Source organism: Corvus cornix, chromosome 4 (genome assembly GCF_000738735.6).
Source record: "Corvus cornix cornix isolate S_Up_H32 chromosome 4, ASM73873v5, whole genome shotgun sequence".
Taxonomy (NCBI): domain Eukaryota; kingdom Metazoa; phylum Chordata; class Aves; order Passeriformes; family Corvidae; genus Corvus; species Corvus cornix.
In genome coordinates this window covers 39,530,374-39,549,833 of record NC_046334.1, presented here as the reverse complement: position 1 = coordinate 39,549,833, position 19,460 = coordinate 39,530,374, and the positions used below count along the sequence as shown (strand labels likewise).

General features: G+C 41.5%; 1 protein-coding gene across 11 annotated transcripts in view; it reads right to left on the bottom strand.

The window, feature by feature from the left end:
- Window positions 1–19,460, bottom strand: part of TENM3 (teneurin transmembrane protein 3) — a 1,315,365-nt gene that overhangs the window by 417,014 nt on the left and 878,891 nt on the right. The window contains exon 1 of one of the 11 annotated variants that reach the window (XM_039550644.1): window positions 1,519–1,585. The exons of 9 other annotated variants lie outside the window; for them this stretch is intronic. The gene's annotated coding sequence lies outside the window, so the exon portion shown is untranslated. Of the gene's footprint in view, window positions 1–1,518; window positions 1,586–19,460 lie in introns of those variants that run through there. One more of the 11 variants, XM_039550643.1, reaches the window with a different exon arrangement.

Here is a 19,460-nt window from a genome sequence, read left to right as displayed (position 1 = left end):
CAGTGGTATTTTTCAGAGAGTGTCTTCAAGTGTTTTACAATTAACTTTTCTGTAAGACCATAGATGAGCAATATTTATATTTCATTATACTCTTTACTAAACTGAATTTTAGGATGTGAGCATCCACAGAATATTACTGTAACTCTTCAGTGGTATGAAGCAAAATACTCTGCCTGAGGAAGTATATATAAAATGCAGGGGTAACAGTCAAACAAGCATTGAACTAAGGCTTAGCACAAGAGACGCATGATATTTAGAAAGTAGAGAAATAAGACTGCTAAAGTTTTCTTATAAAAACATTTTAAATCTAAATATTTAAAGGAGCCTACATCTACATGATACCTTACAGAAATTGCTCCTATTAAAAAACTTCTAACAGTCTGTGAGCACATTAAGATGGGAGTTTGGGTATGTTCTCTTTTTATGTTACTTTGCTTAAAAGCAACTTCATAACATAAAACTTTAAAGCCCATAGAACAGCAGATCTGTTACCTACATACACGTGAAGAAAAGCCGCACCAGACACCAGAAATTGCAAACACACCAGAAATGTTTGCAATTTCACAAGGGAGACCACCCCTTTCTCTCCCCAAACCATGGTGGCATACAATTTCTTTGGTCGCCATGTGCACACTAACACGATTTTCACTACAGTTTACTGACTAGACCATTACAGATGCGAGCCTCAGAAACCCCCTCCTTTAGCAGGGGGCAGGTACAGCCCCGGTAGCAGCTCCGGAGCACAGACCACCCGGCAACCTGTCACTGCCCGCCGCCGCTTGATAAACGCGCTGCTCGAGGATGCCGGACCCGGCAGGAGCGCCCCGCGCCCGCACAGCCGAGGTAACAAACACCGAGTTCCAAACCCACCATAAACTTGCTCGGACGACCTTTCGCGCCTCCGCCCGCGCCACTAAGCTCACCGGACAGGAGTACGGACACTTCCGTTTATCTTCCGAAAGTGAGGATGCCGACTGGGGAAAGCACCGAAACTGCTGTGGTGCCCAGTCCCACTGCCGCCCCGCGCCGCCGGGAGCGCGCTCAGCCCTCCCGGGAGCGCGCACACCAGCAGCCCCAGACCCCGCTCCCCTCCGCAGCGTGGGGCGCAGCCGAGGGCCCGCCGAGGCCGTGCGGCGCTGCTGGCAGACCCAGTCCCCTCCCCCCCACGCTCAGTTTTCCGCTCGGCACCGCGGAGTTTCCACATTAAGTTGCCTCCCCGGCCCCTTCCTCTAGCTCCCCCGCGCCCGCATAGCCCTACCTGGGGCCGCGCTCCGACCGCAGCCACGCGTCCCGGGCCACCCCGCGACTCCCGCCCACCGCCCGACGAAGGTCCCGCCGCCAACGGTGCCCCCGTGGGGGTGGTGGGGAAGGGAGGGACGGAGGGCCGCAGAAACCTCCGCCAACCCCCGCACCGGCCGCTTGCCCGCTCCCCCACCCTCGTCCGGGCGGAGGGCAGCGGCCCCGGCTCCCCACTGCCAGCCAGACAGCCGCGGGCGCGGAGCGCAGCGCGCCACTTACCGCGGGCACGCCGCGAGCCTCGCCGCCTCCGCGCCCTGGCAGCAGCGCGGGGGAGAGCGGCGCACGCCGGCACTTTGTCAGGCCGGGCGGGCGGGAGCGGAGGGCGGGCGGGAGCGAGGGGAGGGCCGGGGGCCGGGCGGGGGAAGGGCCACGAGTTGCTGCCCGCGCTCCGCGCAGCGGGAACTTACGCGCCCCGCGGAGCTCACTTTCCCCGCCTCCTCCCCCGCCGGGCGGGCAGGGAGTTTGGCCCCTCTTCTTGCAGGAGGGGAGGGCGAAGGTGCGCGCACAGCGACGTGCCGGGCGGGGGAGGAGCGCGGGGAGGAGCCGACGCCGCCAGCACCTACTTTCGCCGTAGCGTGGGGGAGCCGGCCGAGGGCCCCGGCGCTTCCCCGGGCCGGGACCCGACCCCCTGGGCTGCGGACCCTCAGCCTGCTACCGTCCCCGCCGCTCGCGTAGAGTACCGTGGCGCGACTCCCACGCTGAGCCTAATCAGCGCATCCACGACTCCGGCGGTGATTTAGGGGTCATCCGCGAGCGGCACTTCAGGCTGATGAATGGCTCTTGGCCGCTGTCTGCCCTGATGAGGGTGTCTGCGTGCTCCTGATTGCAAACACTAATGAACTTACACGGCTCCGCTGCGCGTTCCCTCCACCCGGCAGGGCATGAAGCATCCCTCCGCTGCATTTTGTTTTCTGCGGGGACCTATTTATTTTTATCAGGGGAGAGAAAGAATTTTGGGAAATAATCCGCGGCTCCCCGCAGTACCGCACCGCGCCTGGCCAAGCAGAGCCGGCGCCGCGGGCAGCCCGCCCGCCGAGGCTCCTCGGCACTGCCGGCAGCCCGGGCGCGGCGCGGCGCGGCGCGGCGGGGCCGCCCGGCAAGGCTGGAGGGTGCCGGCGGGGCTCCCGGGCCCGGCAGCCCGCCCCTCGCACGGGAACCCGCAGCCCCCCCGCCCAGCCTTTCCGCCGCACCCCGGCAATTTTCGGAGTTGGGCGGGAGCCGGGTGCCGAGTGACCTGATTACAGCTTAAACATCTGCTTTTAAAGCCATTTCTCCGTCACGTACAAAGGCGCTTCTGCTTATTTTTCTCCCTGACTCCTCAGCAACCTCTCGGCTTAAAGTAGTAGCTGTAACTTTTTACACACTGAGATGTTATCTACCTACCTATAGGATCGCTCTGTTTTTACGCCTTTATCCTTCCCTTTTAAACTCAAAGGCGTTTCACATAGGAGATGCGAAACACTCGGAGAAGTTAGACAGATGAGCAGCTTTGAACGTTTAGCTGGCTACCCGCTGCAGTACTTTGATTTTCCAAACTTTATCCACCACATCTCTGACTCTGTAATGAAAGATACACGACTGTGTTATCTTGAACGCTCCTAAGGAAAATCCCTATATTCCTCTGTCCTGAAATAACTGGAAATGCCTCCTAATCATGGAAACGCTACTGCAGATGTAACCAACGGGCATTGCGAGGGGGCTGTCTGTGATCAGTCAGGCAGTTTTCTCTCATGCCCGTGTTTTACCCCTGTGTTTTTCTTTGCATTTGTACTTTGCTGGGCTCGACCCGAGAGACAAGGTTCCTGGGTATGAAAACTGATTCCGCAGTGCTGAGGTCAGCATGTGGGAATTACAGCAGGTACCACACACACAGAGCCAACATCACACAGCACCGTGCAGCAAGTGCAATAGAAAACCACAAATGTTTCAAGCCCTTTTAAGTGTACAGTAAATGTGTAATTCATAATACTGGGCATACAAAAAGAAAGAAAGAAGATATTTTATAATGGCAATGACGTGTCTTCATCCCCAGAAAAGTTGTAATAAAAGGAACTACTTTTAAATACAAGTTTGCAAAAGTATTTTAAAGATACAACAACTAAACCAATGGAATTGAAATGAATACTCCGTACTGACTTTGTGGGTGGTTCTGAAGTGGTGGCATTTCATTTGAGAAAGTAGGAGCCATAGAGACCTCTCTAGAGACAGTTCTGTGCAGGTAAGTGCACAGACAATACAAGAAGAACTGGAATCTTCATGACCTTATCTTTCAAATAAAATATCCTACAAAGGGTTTAGTCCTTATAAGAAAGCACTCGAAGTGTGAAAATGTGAATTGCACAAAATTCATTGTTACAAAACGCATATAGCTAGGGACACAGGAATAATCTTAACCCTGAACTTACGCCAAATGCTGTAATTGTTGTTGCATATAGCATCTCTGCTAAACTAAAAGCAAATCTTGTAGACTCAGGGTTCTAGTTACATTTTTTTTTTCTTTTGGCTTACAGTCCTCCAACACAATATTTAAAGTTATGTTTTGCAAATGCAAATTTAAAGCCCTATATTTTTGCACTACTGCTTCATCCATTTGCAATACCTTTACTAAATCCATTCATCTAGTATTAACTTCAACTTTTTACTGCCCTCAAATACACTGAGTTAAGATGCTGCTTTATTATAAGTAGAACAATAACATGCCTTCCTTGTGCAAAGCCCACTGGATAGACAACAAATGTCAACTACTTATTGACAAACATTTGAAGTTCAGAGTAAGTTATTTTGGTGCTCTTAACTTGGACATCACTGAAGCAGCACTACCCGGCTTACCAAACTTTAATTAAATTTCAGTCTTCAGAGTTTAAGTTGATTTGAAAAGTGTGCAGGCACATTTGAGTTAGAGCTTTATAGGAAACTATCTTCCTAATGTCAACTATTAAATGTGACTAAACTCTCTAAAATCACACTGTAGCCATTCCTTACTCTCTTGGATTTCCAGTAAGCTCACTATTTTAGTAGAGAAAGAACAAAAGGGTATGCATTCCTTATCGACTTAGAGATACTTTTTTTTTTTTTTCTTTTCAGATGAGACTATCTGTAAATCTTTTTGGACAGTAGGTGTTACTGAGAGAAAAGAGCAGGACGTCCTCTGATGTGAGACATGCCGGCTCCTGCACTAATCTACCAGTGACTCCAAAAGACAACACACATTCAAGACATTGTCACGTTCTTTGCAAACTTCTTAAATTGTTCTTAACGTGTCCTTCCGTACTTGAACGGTAACTCGGTCTCTGCCAGACTTAGCGGCACTTTCTGGTTCCAGGAATCCACGCTCTTCAGGATACTCGCACGTCTGAAAAAAACGGATCTCAAAATCTCTGCATTGTCAGCGGTCCTGGATCTACAGCTCATGAAGGAAGAAATTGTTTCTAACCATCCATTTTCCTTCGGGGTAAGAGTCAAGATGCGCTTTAATGCAGCTAGGTAGGGATTGCCTCTACGTAATGGAAACAACTAGCAGCATTGCCCTGCGTCAGGACACTTCATAATCACAACCCTAATTAAAAAAAAAACCAAAAAAAACAACAACCCAAAACAAACAAACAAACAAAAAAAAAACCAACCCCAAAAACCTCCTTTCGACTCAGTCTAGGTGGTTGGTCATAACGTGGCAACAACTATTCCCATTAGTTGTCCGCGCGGTCAGCTCCGCGGCTCCTGCTCCTGTGCAAGCCCCGCGAACGGACCGAGTTCGCAGCCGCTCGAGCGGCCGCTTTCGAGCTGTCGGCGGAGCCGCCTCGCTTCTCTCCCCGGCTGCCCGGGCGGGACGGCGGAGCCCGCGCAGCCCCCGCGCTGCGCCGAGCGCGGACCGCGGCGGGGCCGGGTCAGAAGGTGACGAGCCGGCCGTGACCACGCTCTTCCCTAAGCCCCGCAGAGAACCGCACCGCTCCTCTGTGGGAACGGGGAAACTTTGGGAAGAAGGGGCCGCCCGCGCCGCCCCGGCGGCAGCGGGGAGCCCCAGTGCGCGGGGGCGCAGAGTGACGGACTGGAGCGGCTGCGGACACGCGGAGCTGCGCTGGGCTCGCTCTCTCCGCGGGAAGGGCTGCGCTGTCTCGCCCGTCTCACCGCCAGCAGCGGGATCGAGAGGCACTTTTTCCCCGAGTACCGAGTTGTGGTAAAATTGTAAAACAAATATTCTAATCTGATCACTGACAAAGCCATAAAATTAAATAGCTGTCTGCAGAGGGAAATATGTCTTAATTACCTTAATTAAAGCAAGATAGGGCCTTACACACGTTCATTTTGAAGTCACTAAATGTACTGATTATCATACAAATCAACCTTTAAATGGGGGTCATGCTTTTCCACTACATTAGTTTGTGTTCCACTGCATAAAACAAAGCTATATGGGAAGCTGACCTCTGGTGAAAATGATGCACTTCAGCTGCACAAAACTGCTGACCCTCTTCATTGGGTCCCTAGGAAAGAACCTGAAGGAGTTTGCATACGATTTGGAATACAAAAATGCCTTTCATATTGTGTTAACACCGCATTAGGAACTATTGCCTGAGCTAAACTTATGGCCTTAAATCCAGGCACATAATCATTTTAATCACCTTGTACTCATAAGTAGGAGCCATCACAAAGCGCTGCTACCACCATCATTGTGTGAGTTAGTACCCAAGGCCATGAAAAAGATAAGAGTTGTGTTTGCTGGTATAACACTTTCCCAGCAACTGTAGCTGGGGATAACTATCTGTATTTTCCTTTAACAGGAGGAATTCAGAATATTTATAGCAATTCAGAAGTCAATATACAGATCTTATATATACATACAGAAGTTTATATAATTAAGTCACATTTATTCAGAATTTATGATTTTTACAAGAAGAAAGAGGCCTTGTTTTAACTAAGCTTCATAGTCATAATTAACATTTTTGTTTTCTTTTATAGCTTTCTAGCTGAAAGACATATTTTTAAAAATAATAAGAAATTCCACCAGAAAATTGTTCAAATTTAGGAAGAAAAGATGATTTAAAGAAAAGATAAGCACACTGCATGAGAAAAAAAGCAACCAAAAGTGTTTTTCTGTAGTCTGGTTCTTTCCTTTTTTTTCTTCTCCTGTGCCATGTACTCCTCCTAGCAGAAGACATGACTAACAAATGCGGTCTGGGAAAAATACCTCTCTAACCAAAAGCTCTAATAGCAATCTGCTATTTTATTGTGATAATTTGGATGTTGACTGCTCTGATGTGCCTAAACAGAGATTTTATTAAAATACTACTAGTTTAAACAAAATCTTAGGCTGTTAGTAGTAAAATATGTTGTATTCAAGATGACTGCTTTCATTCCTAGAAGACAAGAGTTCAGGCAGTGGAGTGGTAACAATCTGTGTTTGTTCCTGTCTGCTCAGGAGAACTGTTTCTAATTGATCTGGCATGGAATTTAGTTGGAAATGTGTATGTTGCAACCTAAGCACAGTCCCTGTATGCTTTGTAAAGTGATCACCATATGGGCCTTATTTGAAACATTTGAAGGTTTTAGCTATTAACCTTGTTTAAATTGTGCTGTAAATTCAACTCTCTGAGCTGAAAATTATATGTAACTGCATGTATGTATATTTTTCTATATTTAAATCTATATGTGCCCATATGAATACAGACATACATGCACACATATGCGTAAACACACATCTACATCTACAGCCACACATACACACTGAGCATTTTAGATATCATGAACATGTGTCCATTATTTGCATATTATTACTAATTAATGAAGGTACTAGTTACATATTTAGAAAGTCTGTAGACTGGAAATATTGTTCTGAAAGAGATGTAGCTGATGTTACAGCATCATTTTCTGTAGATGCCATTTTAATATTTGAGAGTATTTTTGTATTCATTTTTTCGTGAAAAAAATACGCTCAGATCTATTTCCACACATCAGAATATTTTTTAACCACCAATCTGATGTCACAGAGATTTAACTAAGAAAGCCCATATAAACTAACAGCAAAACTGTCTGAAGTTCCTTCACAGAAAACTCTTAGGAGACAATGGTTAACTATGATTCTTTCAATCATAGGGCAAATTATCAAATTTTAACCCTCAAAAATCTTACTAGAGATTTCTTCTTCTGAATGGGAAATAAATGGCTAGGCTTTGTTACAGGTAATAGTGCTAAGTTATGAATGCTGATGGCCTTCTTGTACAGCCTTAAATTACATTGAAAAAGATACAGTTTCTTTAATTAAAAAAGCTGCACTGAACTAATCCCTCTAGCTGAAAAAAGAAAAGTTTTAAGCAATCTCTTTCTGCTCTGGGAGAGAAAAGCAGACAATACCATAACAGATCAGAAACATAAGCTATAGTGTGCAGCCAGGAGCACAGCAGGGAACTGAATACTGCTCCGACTGTGTCATTTTTTAATCCCCCATCCCAGTTTTCCCCGTCTGACCTCATGCTGAGATGAAGTTATCACAGAAGACAGCTTTACTCTTACCAATGAATCCAACCCTGGATCTGTATTATCCTCAGCAGATCAAAACACCGCTTTCATCAAATAGCATTATCTGCATAAAAGGCATGCAATTGCCTGATAATTTCACCCAAACTATGCTATTCATTTAAAGGACAAGAAGAGGAATATAATTCATTCCTTTTTTCCCCCCGGAAAAGCTAACTTATACTTCACTCATGGGAACTTTTCTTTTTTTTAACAGGAGATCTCAAGAAGAGGTCCATTAAAAGTTTCCCTCTGGTTTACAATTAATTGTTAGAGTACCCCTGTGCTGTGTGAGTGACACAAGTGTAGTTATGCAGAAAACTGGCAGGGAGAATTCACAAAGCTTGCTGTAGCCATGGTACTGATTCCATTAGCCATGGTCCTGCTAACCCTAATAATCAAATCATATATGGCATAATTGTAGCAGCCTAAAAATAAATAGTAGCTGAAGGTGTTTACAGGACTTTCCTACAAATGGAAATTTGAAGTCTAATAATTTTGCCCTATCTCAGAAAGGCGGCACCACAAGGTCCTGAAATATCTTCACTAATGTATGTGTTGTTTATAAAAAACATGTACGTATATTAAAAACTCACGCTGGTGCCTTGTCTTCCAGAAAGGAAAGCACACAATATTCTGGCTCATTAGTTTTATTGATATACACAAAACATTAAAGTCATGATGAAGGTGGGCAGATCACTTCAAGTGAGGGCTGTTACAACATCTATTGTATTTGGACTATTACACGTACTCTACTTGTTAAACTATGCTTGGTATTCTTCTGCTTGTAAAGGGCTCATGCATACCTCTTCCACAACACAAAACCCCTCAAAACTAAAAATAATGTCTTTTTTTTTAAATTTTGGGGTTTTTTTGCTAATACTTGTTCAAAAGAGTAAACCTACTTTTGTGTTGAAGTCCTGTGTTTTCTAGGTTATTGGGAAGAGGTCTTCTTGTTTCCTGAATAGCAGTGTGGACGTTCAGCACCAGAAACAAGCACTGCTTTTATCTGGCAGAGGGAATTCTCCCTTTCTTTTTCTAATAGTACAAAGGCCTTGGTATGTCATGGGACTGCAAATGCTAAACTGAGTACTTGTTGTGGCCTAAATATTGCCTGCTCCATACAATGCCAGTTATTTTTCTTTAGGACCACTGGACAGGTACTGTCCTCTATTCACAGGACAATTTTTTTTCCCCAGCATGTCTTTGATACTTTTTAAAACAGAAGTTCTTTGAAGTGGCTCAGAGGTTTGGAATCACAGGGGCTGCCTCAGAAGAGCTGGATTATTGAGCCTTACAGAGGCACATCACACATTTACCATGGGGCTACAACCTCTCTGTGTACACACAGACCCTATGGAACTTTATACTATTAAAAAAACCAGTCCAGTTCACAACTTTCTGGGTCTTTTCAGCTTAAAGATAGAGCTCTTTTTTTCCCCTTGATGTCACAGAAGCTTTGGATGTTTCAGTGCTTAATTACAAAATTAAAAAATATAAACATATATATTCATTTTCCCTGCCAAGTGTTATCTTTTTAATGGAAACACTTTCCTAACATATAGAGGATTCTGATCAAGGAACTCTGTAGCTGAAAGCTTGCGTCCTTTTTCCAACCGTATCAGCTAATCACAGAAAATAAATGTGGTTTTCTTTTCTTACATAGTTACTTCACATATATTCTCAGAACATCTCATTTATGGCAATATAAATGGTGTATTATTATTAAGGATTAATTTATGCAAATACACTTGGGTTTGGATCTGTGTTCATCAGCATTACATCCTATTTGAACCCTGTTTGTAGGGTTTATTATGTGTTTCCATGCCAATGGAATGTAACTTCTTATTGAAAGATTTTTTCTTTTAAAAATTATTTGTTGTTTCTGAAATGGGTTCTTCCCCTAGGCATTCAAACCAAGATTCTTGTGGGAAAGAAAAGAGCATGGGCTGAAAATGCTGATTTCCTGTATTGATATGGTATTATGCTACATATGTTGGTATAACCACCTGTGGAGCCCCACAGGCTGTTAACAACTACGGGGTCTCCTTTCTGTTCATGAAAAGCAGGGCAAGCTGATGGAGGAACTTAGGAAGAGGAGAAGTACTAGTCAGAAAGCAAATTGTAAGCTCCCCTTCCCCCAGGTTTCATGGTTCCTTCTTACCTACAATTTTGTGGAGCGAGGGCACAGATAAGGGTAGGTCAGATGTAGAACCACAGTCCTGTCTAGGTACCAGGTATGAAGATGGAAGAGTATGGTAACTCCTAGTTTACTAGGTAGAGATCTTGTTTTAATCCTTCCCTCTGTTGCCAGACCAGTGATATTATGGCAGCTATAACCAGGAGTTCTGTTAATATGGCATGTTAATGGCATCACAGCCTATCAGCCTTACCTTTTAAAAAGTTACAAGAAATATAATGCAGAAAGCCAATCCTCTCAAGAGAGAGCTCCATTTAGGAAAACGAAGGAAGTGACACAGAAAAGCATTGATAAATATAGACAGAGCAATCAGAAACTTTACCACAGATGCTAATATTGATATCCTTGTACCAACTCTGCTAGACCAGAACTCAATTTTTTACATTCACGCGATTTCAGGATGTACAGATTATCCTTATTCTGGATTTCCAAATTTTTTTTGTTCAAGTATGTTTATTTTTATGGCTTGAGAGAAGTTCATGATACATTAAAAATACAGTTTTGTTTTGCTTGTTTGTTTTAAAAACTGAAATAAATGGAATTGAATATAGAGAATTCTTAAAGCACTAGAAACCAAATATGGAAACTCCAAAGGTCTTCAGTGATAATTACACACGCACACACACCAACTGGCTACAATATAATTCTGACCTCAAACAGCAGTTCAGAACAGAACTGACTTCAGCCACTTAAAGTGACATAAACTTGGACTCTATGATATTCATCTCATATTCAGAATGTGACTTCCATATGCACATGCAGAAACATCGCAGTTTGAGTGGGACTCTGCACTCTTTTACATATTTCACCTCAGCATTAGAGAACCACCAACAGTGGCTACAGTTTTGAGACTGATATAAATTTGGACTTTTGTAGTCCCTCTGTCATAGGTTAGCAAGCTGAGTCTCGGAAGTGATGTTCTGCTTACTGCTTCTCCAAGACGTGACAGAACCTATCAGCTGGCCAGTTTGAATATGGACAATTCTTTAAGCCACTTAAAGTTGTGACCGCTTCTGTGATCCACACTTAAGAATAGACAACCCCCCCCCAAGCTCTCTCTCGTTTCCGGCGCTGGGACAGGTGGCTGCGGGCCCCGTGTGGGGGCCAGTGGGGCCGGCCCCTGCTCGGGCCAGGCTGGGCCGGGCCGGGCCGCGGCTCCAGGATGACCCCCCCAGCAGGGCTGTGGGCAGCCAGAGCAGCTCGGAACCTCCCCCCCCCCCCCACTGCGGCCAAGATTTCAGCAAAGCGGCACCGCTGTCCGGCAGAGGTCGGGTGACCAACAGCGATAAACCACACAGCTGCAAGGCCGAGGTGAGATTAACCCTTTTATTGCTGTGAAGAGCTGAAAACCTGAGGGAAGAGAGAGAGGAGATGCTTAAAGCTGAAATTCTGTTGTGAAGCTATGATATATCAGAGTATGCCGTTGTAATTTCATGAAGATATGGGGGGTGGAGTGTTCAGCTCGTTGAGCAGAAGCACCTGCGCTGAGATAGGCAGATGCTGATGCAGCTGTAATTTCATGAGAAGTTTGGACAGGGAGAGATGGACCAGATGAGGACTTTTGCTCCAAATGGGAAAGGAGAAAACCTCATTTCCTAGAGATGCTCCCAGAGATAGTCCTAAACATGAAGGTGAGGAAGACCCTTTGCCCCCAGGGAAGGAGAAGGGCCTCTGATTTTGTTTCTGAATGGCTCAACCTTAAAATTGTACCCCAAAAAACTTCAAGAGTGGACCCTCAAAAACAGTTGCGGGAAAAGCTGCAAGTCGGGGGAAGGGACTCACATGCGAGCAGAGAGACTCCTCTTCCTAAATGGACTGAACAATATTTGGAAGTGGGCGGCTGTCTCGTTGTGATACTGTTTTCAGAGCATGAGCAAGAAGAGACTTCTCTTTCTAAATGGACTGAACAAGGTTATTATGGAAGTGGTAAACAGACTGAACATCTTAAGGGTTGTCTTTTTACATTGTCAGTGGGAGAAGGGAGGAAGGTGGGGGGAGGAGGAAAGTTCTGAAGGTATGGTATAGTTTTTTTCTCCCCTCTTTTAGGTCTGTTAATAAACTTCTTTATATTCTTTCAAGTTTGGTGCCTGCTTTGCATTTCTCCTAATTCTTATCTCACAGAAGATAAGCAGTAATGAGCATTTTGGGCCAAACCACTACACTAAATTCGTGTTTCCGCCCGGTTATGAACCTAACCCGCTACACCCTCCCATCATATGCTTTTGACCTTCTGTTTGTATTTTCTTTCAGTTATCTATTAAACACCACCTATATTAGTTGAGGTGATGTTGAAACACCCACAATTTCTGGATGTATGAGTTCCTTCTGTTTCCTCTTTTTCCAGAATTTAAATATAGAAAAATGAAGTAGAATGGAGGATGACAACAGAAAACACACTGGCTTTCTCTATCTTCATATTTTCAGTTCTGAGCTCCTACCATAGTACTGCAATGTTTGTGCTGCTGATGTCATGGCAGTGTAATTGCACAGAGCACATCTGATTCTACATTACTTCTCCTGAATTATACTGGATCAAGATTATGTATGTCCACAATAGTGCAGTCATCAAAGCTTTCACTAGAAGATGAAATGGCAGGATCTTTTAAAAGCCAAAATTGTCATCAGACCACTGAACACCTATGATGTGTTGAGGATACCATAGCAAGTCCCTGAATTCAGACAAAAGGGTTGAATCTTAGAAAACCTAAATCCCAGTTCAGCACTAAAGCCAATGCTAATGTTTGCCAACTCAGAGAGAAGCTGTACCACCATTCTGTGAACAGGACTTGCAAAAAGGCAAAATGGAAAAGGAAATAGTTGTAAGTAGCTTCATTTTACAACATAAATCTTGGAAGCTTTCTAAAGCACACAGCTATAGTTCCTCTTTCCTAAATATTCAGTACTTGTAGAAAACTAGTGAAACCCTTTGCATATGCACATTATAAAAATACAGCTTTTCTGTTCTTACACCAGTCATAAAGAAATGGAAAATGATAAAGAAGCAGCAGAAGAAATCTACAGCTCACGTGCTGGCAAAACTAGAGCTCTGCATTTTAATTTTTCCATTATAAAATGAATAGCTCTCAAAATAATCTCAGAACCTGTAATAAAATAAACTTGTAGTGTCTGTCAGAATGAATTCTATCATAGAAATCTAAAAAAGATAGATAAAAACACCTATTGATTCAGTTTTATTTGGTTTATGGCTTTATCGAGTATTGCTGCAAAGGCTGTATTTGTACAGCCTGCCACTTTGGCCATTTTGGGTACTGTGGCAATAGCAATTGCTTCCTCTGGCAGCCTCTTCTCTACTACCAAACTTAAGCTACTCATCTTCATTTTAAGGATCCTCCAGCTGCCCTTTTCCATCCTGCCAGTGACTGCTTTCTCCCTGTCGAGAGTTCAACACCCATGTCGACCTGGCATGTGATACCAGTAACTGTTGCCAGCTCCTAAAGTTTGAAATGCATCTCTCTGCTTTTTTTTCCCCCCACGATTCCTCTCATACTTGGGAGAAATTATTCTTAGAGATTTCCCTTCCCAGGGTAAGTTCAAAAAGCTTGGACAGTATTTGCAATTGTGCTGACCAGCACTCCTTGTGCTGCTGTGCTGCCATTAGCTGCACTGCCTTGTTGCTTTTGTTTAATGATTAGATAGTAAAGTTCCCTGGAAGTAGGAAAAGTCTTTTTCCATTTATGCTACGTCTAATGCAGCGTGTCTGAGAGCTCTCACAGTCTGAGTGCTCATCAAAACCATGGCAATACAAATAAGTAACAACATTGGCAATAATCAAATTCACACACCACTTCCTTTGGTAATTTGATAATAGGTTCCATGTCTCTGCTGATAATATTCCTCATTTTTCTGTTTTCTATATGTGTAAGGACTACTTTGGCTTCAGGAATTGGATCTGCATGTGTTAATCCTCATGTAGATTCTGAGCTATTTTGACACATATATTTAGTACACCCTAAAATAAGAAGCAATATGCAAAGAGCAATGAGATTGCTCTATCCATCAAAAATCAACCAATGACATTAATAATCAAGGCTGCCCATGTAACTGTAATTCTGTATCCTGCTTTGATGATCAAATACTTAGCTTTTGTAGAGGCCAATCTTACTGAGAGGAAAGGTAGTTAATCACTATTTAGTTTTATCCCCTACAATCAATAGATTTTGCCTTACTTACTTACTTAGATGTAAGTAAGTACTTACATGTAGATTCCTTACTACATGCCACAAGAGTTATGCACTGAATAAAAAGGAGTTGGCCTTTGATGAATTCTATGCAAACATCATAAGTTCTGTCACAGGCAGTTCTGTGCTAAGGTGGACATGATGTTTTAGGATTTTACATTGAAAAGAAACCGACAGGGGCCCAGATTTCAAACTCTAGAATTGTTTCAAGAGCATGGAAATATTGTGTGCCTAATTTGAAACCCACAAGTAGGCCTAAGACAGACAGTACTGTGCTGCACGGCATTGTCAATGTTTCTAAAAAATACCTAGCCCAGTAGAGCCGGCTGTGAACATTGGGCTTGAGATACTCACCCCTAACCACATAAAACCCTTTAGCAGATGCAAACTGATTGCTGTGTTCATCAGGTGACATGTTATATTTCCTAACCAGGAAATCACCTTTTGCCTTACAATCCATCACAAACATAAAGTAATAGTTTTCAATTTAAGGAGAAAAGATTCTAAGGAAAACTCACTTGGTACAAACTGGTGGTTCATTTTTATAGGAGGCCCACTCTGTGCATGAGGCAATTGTTTAATTAAATCATGTAACACCACCACAGAAATAATATTTCACAGGCACCCACAGTTTGCTCTTACTTGTAGAATATAGTTTTGCAAATTTTAATATTAATTTATTTTATTCTTATAACTTCTGAGCAAAAAAACATAAAAATTAAAAACTTATTAGATGGATAAACATTAGCTCTCACAGTAAGTACTAAGAAATTTTAGCCTTAAGTCAACAAATTTTATCAAATAATAAATTTCTATGATGGTAGACTACTGAAAGGAACTTCTCTATTCTCTTTCTATTCAGTTTCAGCTATCAGTTTCTTTTAAATGCTTAGCTTTGGAATATGTTACAATAAAATAAATATCAATTTTCAATTTGAAACGCCATTCTTAGGGGAAAAAAACCCAACAAAATCTGAAAGTAAAATGCTAAACAAAGTTTAATAATCAAATTGAAGGAAAACTTTTCATTTTTGACTTGGAAAAAAAAAAGTTTGCATTAGCAAACTGATTCATACTCTCCTTCCCTGGTCACTTTAAACCTCTCCATTATTCTGTTTCAGCTCTACTTGAAACAGTCCTCTTCTCTTTATTTTTTCTGTTTGGACATCAGACTAAATCAGTGATCACTCAGTCAGCTTCCCTGAGGACATTCACTAGGTGTCCCCAAGTACATCCCCTTCAGTTCACACATGTCAGACACAAATCCACCTTCCTTAAGCTCTGGACTTTTTTCCACAGCTTTGTCCACCTCAAATTCCTCCTACTGCTCTCTCATACTTGCAATACTTTCTCTTCAGTTTTACACTTTAATTGACCACAGGAGATGTGTGGGCATCGGCTCACTAAAATATGACTGTGCTGGGACCAGCAGACAGCCTACAGTTGAAAAAGAGAACTTTTTATTTTAAATTCCACTGCTCATCATCAAGCGTCCTTTCAGAAACTAGACAGAATGGCTGAGATGAATTTTTTTCTATTTTTAAATAAGAAATACTTAGCTCAGACAGTATCTTCAGAAACCTCACCTTCCAAAGAAGACATTTCCTTCCCAGCAGGCGACATTATCCGGTCCTCAGCTCCATTGAACCTCTTCACTGCTGCTGGTTGTCAGCTGATCAGGTTTGCATAAAAGAAATTTCTACAGTGTACCAGTATCAGTGAAGTGATTTAACATAACCTTGGCTCTTTGAGTAGCTCTTGTGGCATCATTCTAAACCATCTAATTCAAAAGAACCAGAAAATGAGCAAAAGATTTTTCTAGGACCATTTTAGCCTTCACTTAACTACACAGAAGGGACTTAAAATCTTTCTCTTCTGCACTAGCTCTGAATGTTGCAAAATGGGAGAAGGCAGCCTAGCAGAAAGTAGGTTTAATTTTTAAATTTAGTTCTTAAGGAAAGGAAAACAAATGTTTCAGGAAAGCAGTCAAATATTTGAAACATTGTATTCAAAATTAGTTGGTTTTAAACCTTTTAAGGCAATTTTCTCATTCAGCTGTCCCAAACATTTAGTACTGAGCTGGTACGTTTGAGATTGCTTAGTTTGGTGTATCTTACACTTTTTCTAGATGTTTTGCAACTTTGCTCACCAAATGATAAGTTACTCTTTTGAATATTTTATGTATAATCTCTCACTACTTTGACACAAACTTTCAGTAGAATATATTGTATATCAGATACAATATTCCTAGATATGTTTCTACAAGTGGTGGAAAATAAAAGATAGAATAATATATATTCTGTATCACTGTGAAAGTGTCTAGAGGAAGAACTGAATGAACAAGAAGAAAGGTATCAGCAGTGCTTACAGTGCTAAAAACAATGTATTTAACCCCATGTTCAAAATGCTAGTGTTCAAAATGCTGTATCCTTCTATCTGCCAGTGCTTTTTATTCTTCTGATCCTCCTTCCTTGTTTTGTTTGGTCAGATTGTTGCTTTTCCCTGTGCTTGCCAAGGAAGAGAAATGGGAGTTTCATTATGGGGCTTTATTTGATTAGCTGTGATGACTTGTGAGTCTGAGCACAGTAACTGATGAAATTAGAGGAAGCATTCCTTGTCATAACCAACACGCTGGCTAATTTTCACACTATACTGAATGCTGCTTAACTTTGGCCTCCCCCCACTTATGTCTGAATTTCCACATTATACGTGGTATAGCTTATAGTAAAACAAATAGATACCATGATAACAAGGAAGAATCTGAATATTTAATACTTGTTACATTAAAAACTCCAAAAAACAAAAACCCAAACCAAACTCTTCCTAAACCAGAAAAAATAAATGTAGAATAAATAAATGAATGAACCAATTCAGCATAAGAGAAGACTAATATAAGTTAGCTGAGAATTTCAAAGGCTTAGGTTAGAATGAAATAGCATGGCTTTACTAATCTCACTTTGTACCAGTTACTAGTTACTTCGCTTTGTACTAGCAGCAGCTTTAAAAAATATTTAATAAAAATCTATCCAAAAGTTATGCTGTGGAAAGAAACAGTTTTTAAATTTACCTTGCCATGGCTCTATTAACTATTTTCCTACTTCAAATCATTTTTCCTAAATTTATAGGAAGGAATTAGTCACCTTTCTTTGTTGATGTTGTATAGAAATGTCAGTTAGAGCTGGATGGCTTTCCATCAATGCATTAATAACTCATGTTTGTGTATTTTTACAGTATATATTACCATTTTATAATGAAATGTTAAATATTTTACTGGTATTTGTATTTTACTGTGATTTGTATGGAGTACTAAGCACTTGCAGTGTTTCTATTCACTAGAATATTTTATTAAAATGAATTTTTAAAATTACCCATTGCTTAAAACAGTATTGCTATTTTGTATACTTATTGTCTTCCTTTCATTACTAGTGACCAACATTTAGTCTGTTATAGTGTAGGACTCTAATCCACCTTTTATTTTGTAAATTAAGGACAGGTTCCAGAGCTCTCTATGCTGGAAAGCATCTCCATTCTGTCTGTATCATCAATTGGTGAATTTCTCCCTTACAGGATAACCACTTGGATTGCAACTTCTCAACAATAATTTTATTGCATTCTTTTCTCCAGTGCACTCTGCTACATCTATTCTTACGTGGATGTCTTAAATTCTACCTACTGCCCAGTATTACAACTAAAAAAGACCAAAAAATGATACACACAAGAAAGTCTTACTGAATCACTTCTCTTGACATGTGTGAATTTTTAAAGTCTGAAATTAGCTGCTAACTGAAATGATACTGTTGTGCTTCACACTACACAGAACATAGGATGCTTGCTTCCATGCTCATAGCTAAAATATGGAGTGTGCCTTCTTGGCTCCTCTTACTGCCAACACACAGCTACAATCACCCATCAGGCAAGCTTTCAGCACTTTGAAGCTTAAAAGGCTAGAAGCCATGCAAACATATATTGCAAATGCCACACTTTGGTATTAACAAAACTCAAGGTCTACATAGAATTTTCCCCCTCTAATTATTCAATGTACTTGTTATTATATATGATTTTTGTTTATTGTTTGAATTTCTCACAACCTGGGTAATAAAAATTAATAAAGTGTTGCCCTTGCATATTCTTTGTGGCAAACATTAGGATTTCATCAGTAAAATATGTGATTAAGAACAAGAGTTTTTAGTGGCCCAAAAATTTGTTAATTTTTCCTTACACTTGCCTTTGTGTGAAATACTCTTCTAATAATACTATCAACATTTGGCCTAACATAGATTTATTTTTTAAACCCTGCATAAATCAATCTTAACATTAAAAACGATCAAACTTACGATAAGATTTTCATTAGACAATATGTGCTTATATTTTGTACAAATGTGCCATTTCTTCTCACTGTCAGCATCCTCTGCCCATACTGGAATTTCCCACAGAGAAGGCCAATTAATGTCCACTGTCGTTTCAGTTACTGTATTGTATGAGTACTTAATCATGTTCCAGCCCAGAGATTCTCTATAATTTCTTCTCACCCTCCCCTTCCATGGTAGTTAACTCTGATGAAATTCTCATTTGGAATTGAAAATTGAAAAGAGGACTTAAGAAACAGCAGCCTAAATTCAGTACTCTCACTTTCAGCATAGGATGTTACACAACACTCATCACTATATTGTCTAATCCAATTCTGGGTCAAAGTGCTGCCAGGTTTTTATTTTACTTTATTTTAAAAGGTTATAAATTTTGTTCACCAAATCCAATCACAAATTCATCAAAGTATTATTCTTGAAGGCAAAAATCTGTGTAATAATACAGATGTGGTTTTGAAGATGTGCTCATATTTCATAGGACAAGCAGAGGCAATGCTTTAAAAACAGATGGCCCCAAAATCAAGAGATACTGTTCATTCACATCCACGATTTAAAGTGAAATCCTATCATCTGACTTCAAAAGCCAAAAGGCTTTGCAGTTACCAAGGTGGGTGTTTGGGTAATTGTGGTGCAGGTTATAGAGATTCCAGAGATTTACAGCAAAGCAGAGATACATGACTTGGGCAATTGGAGTGGTGTGAAAAAAATGCATTGGCTTTCTGTTGTTAAGACTGATAACAAGCCTTTCTTTTGACACTACTTGTAAAATATCTTCCACAGAAATTCTGCAGATAATATATTTTAACAATTCAATCTGAAGCTATAAAGACATGTTTTTTGAAACATCTATATTGAGATAAAATCTTTAGTTTTCTTTCTTTCCCTCTGGGC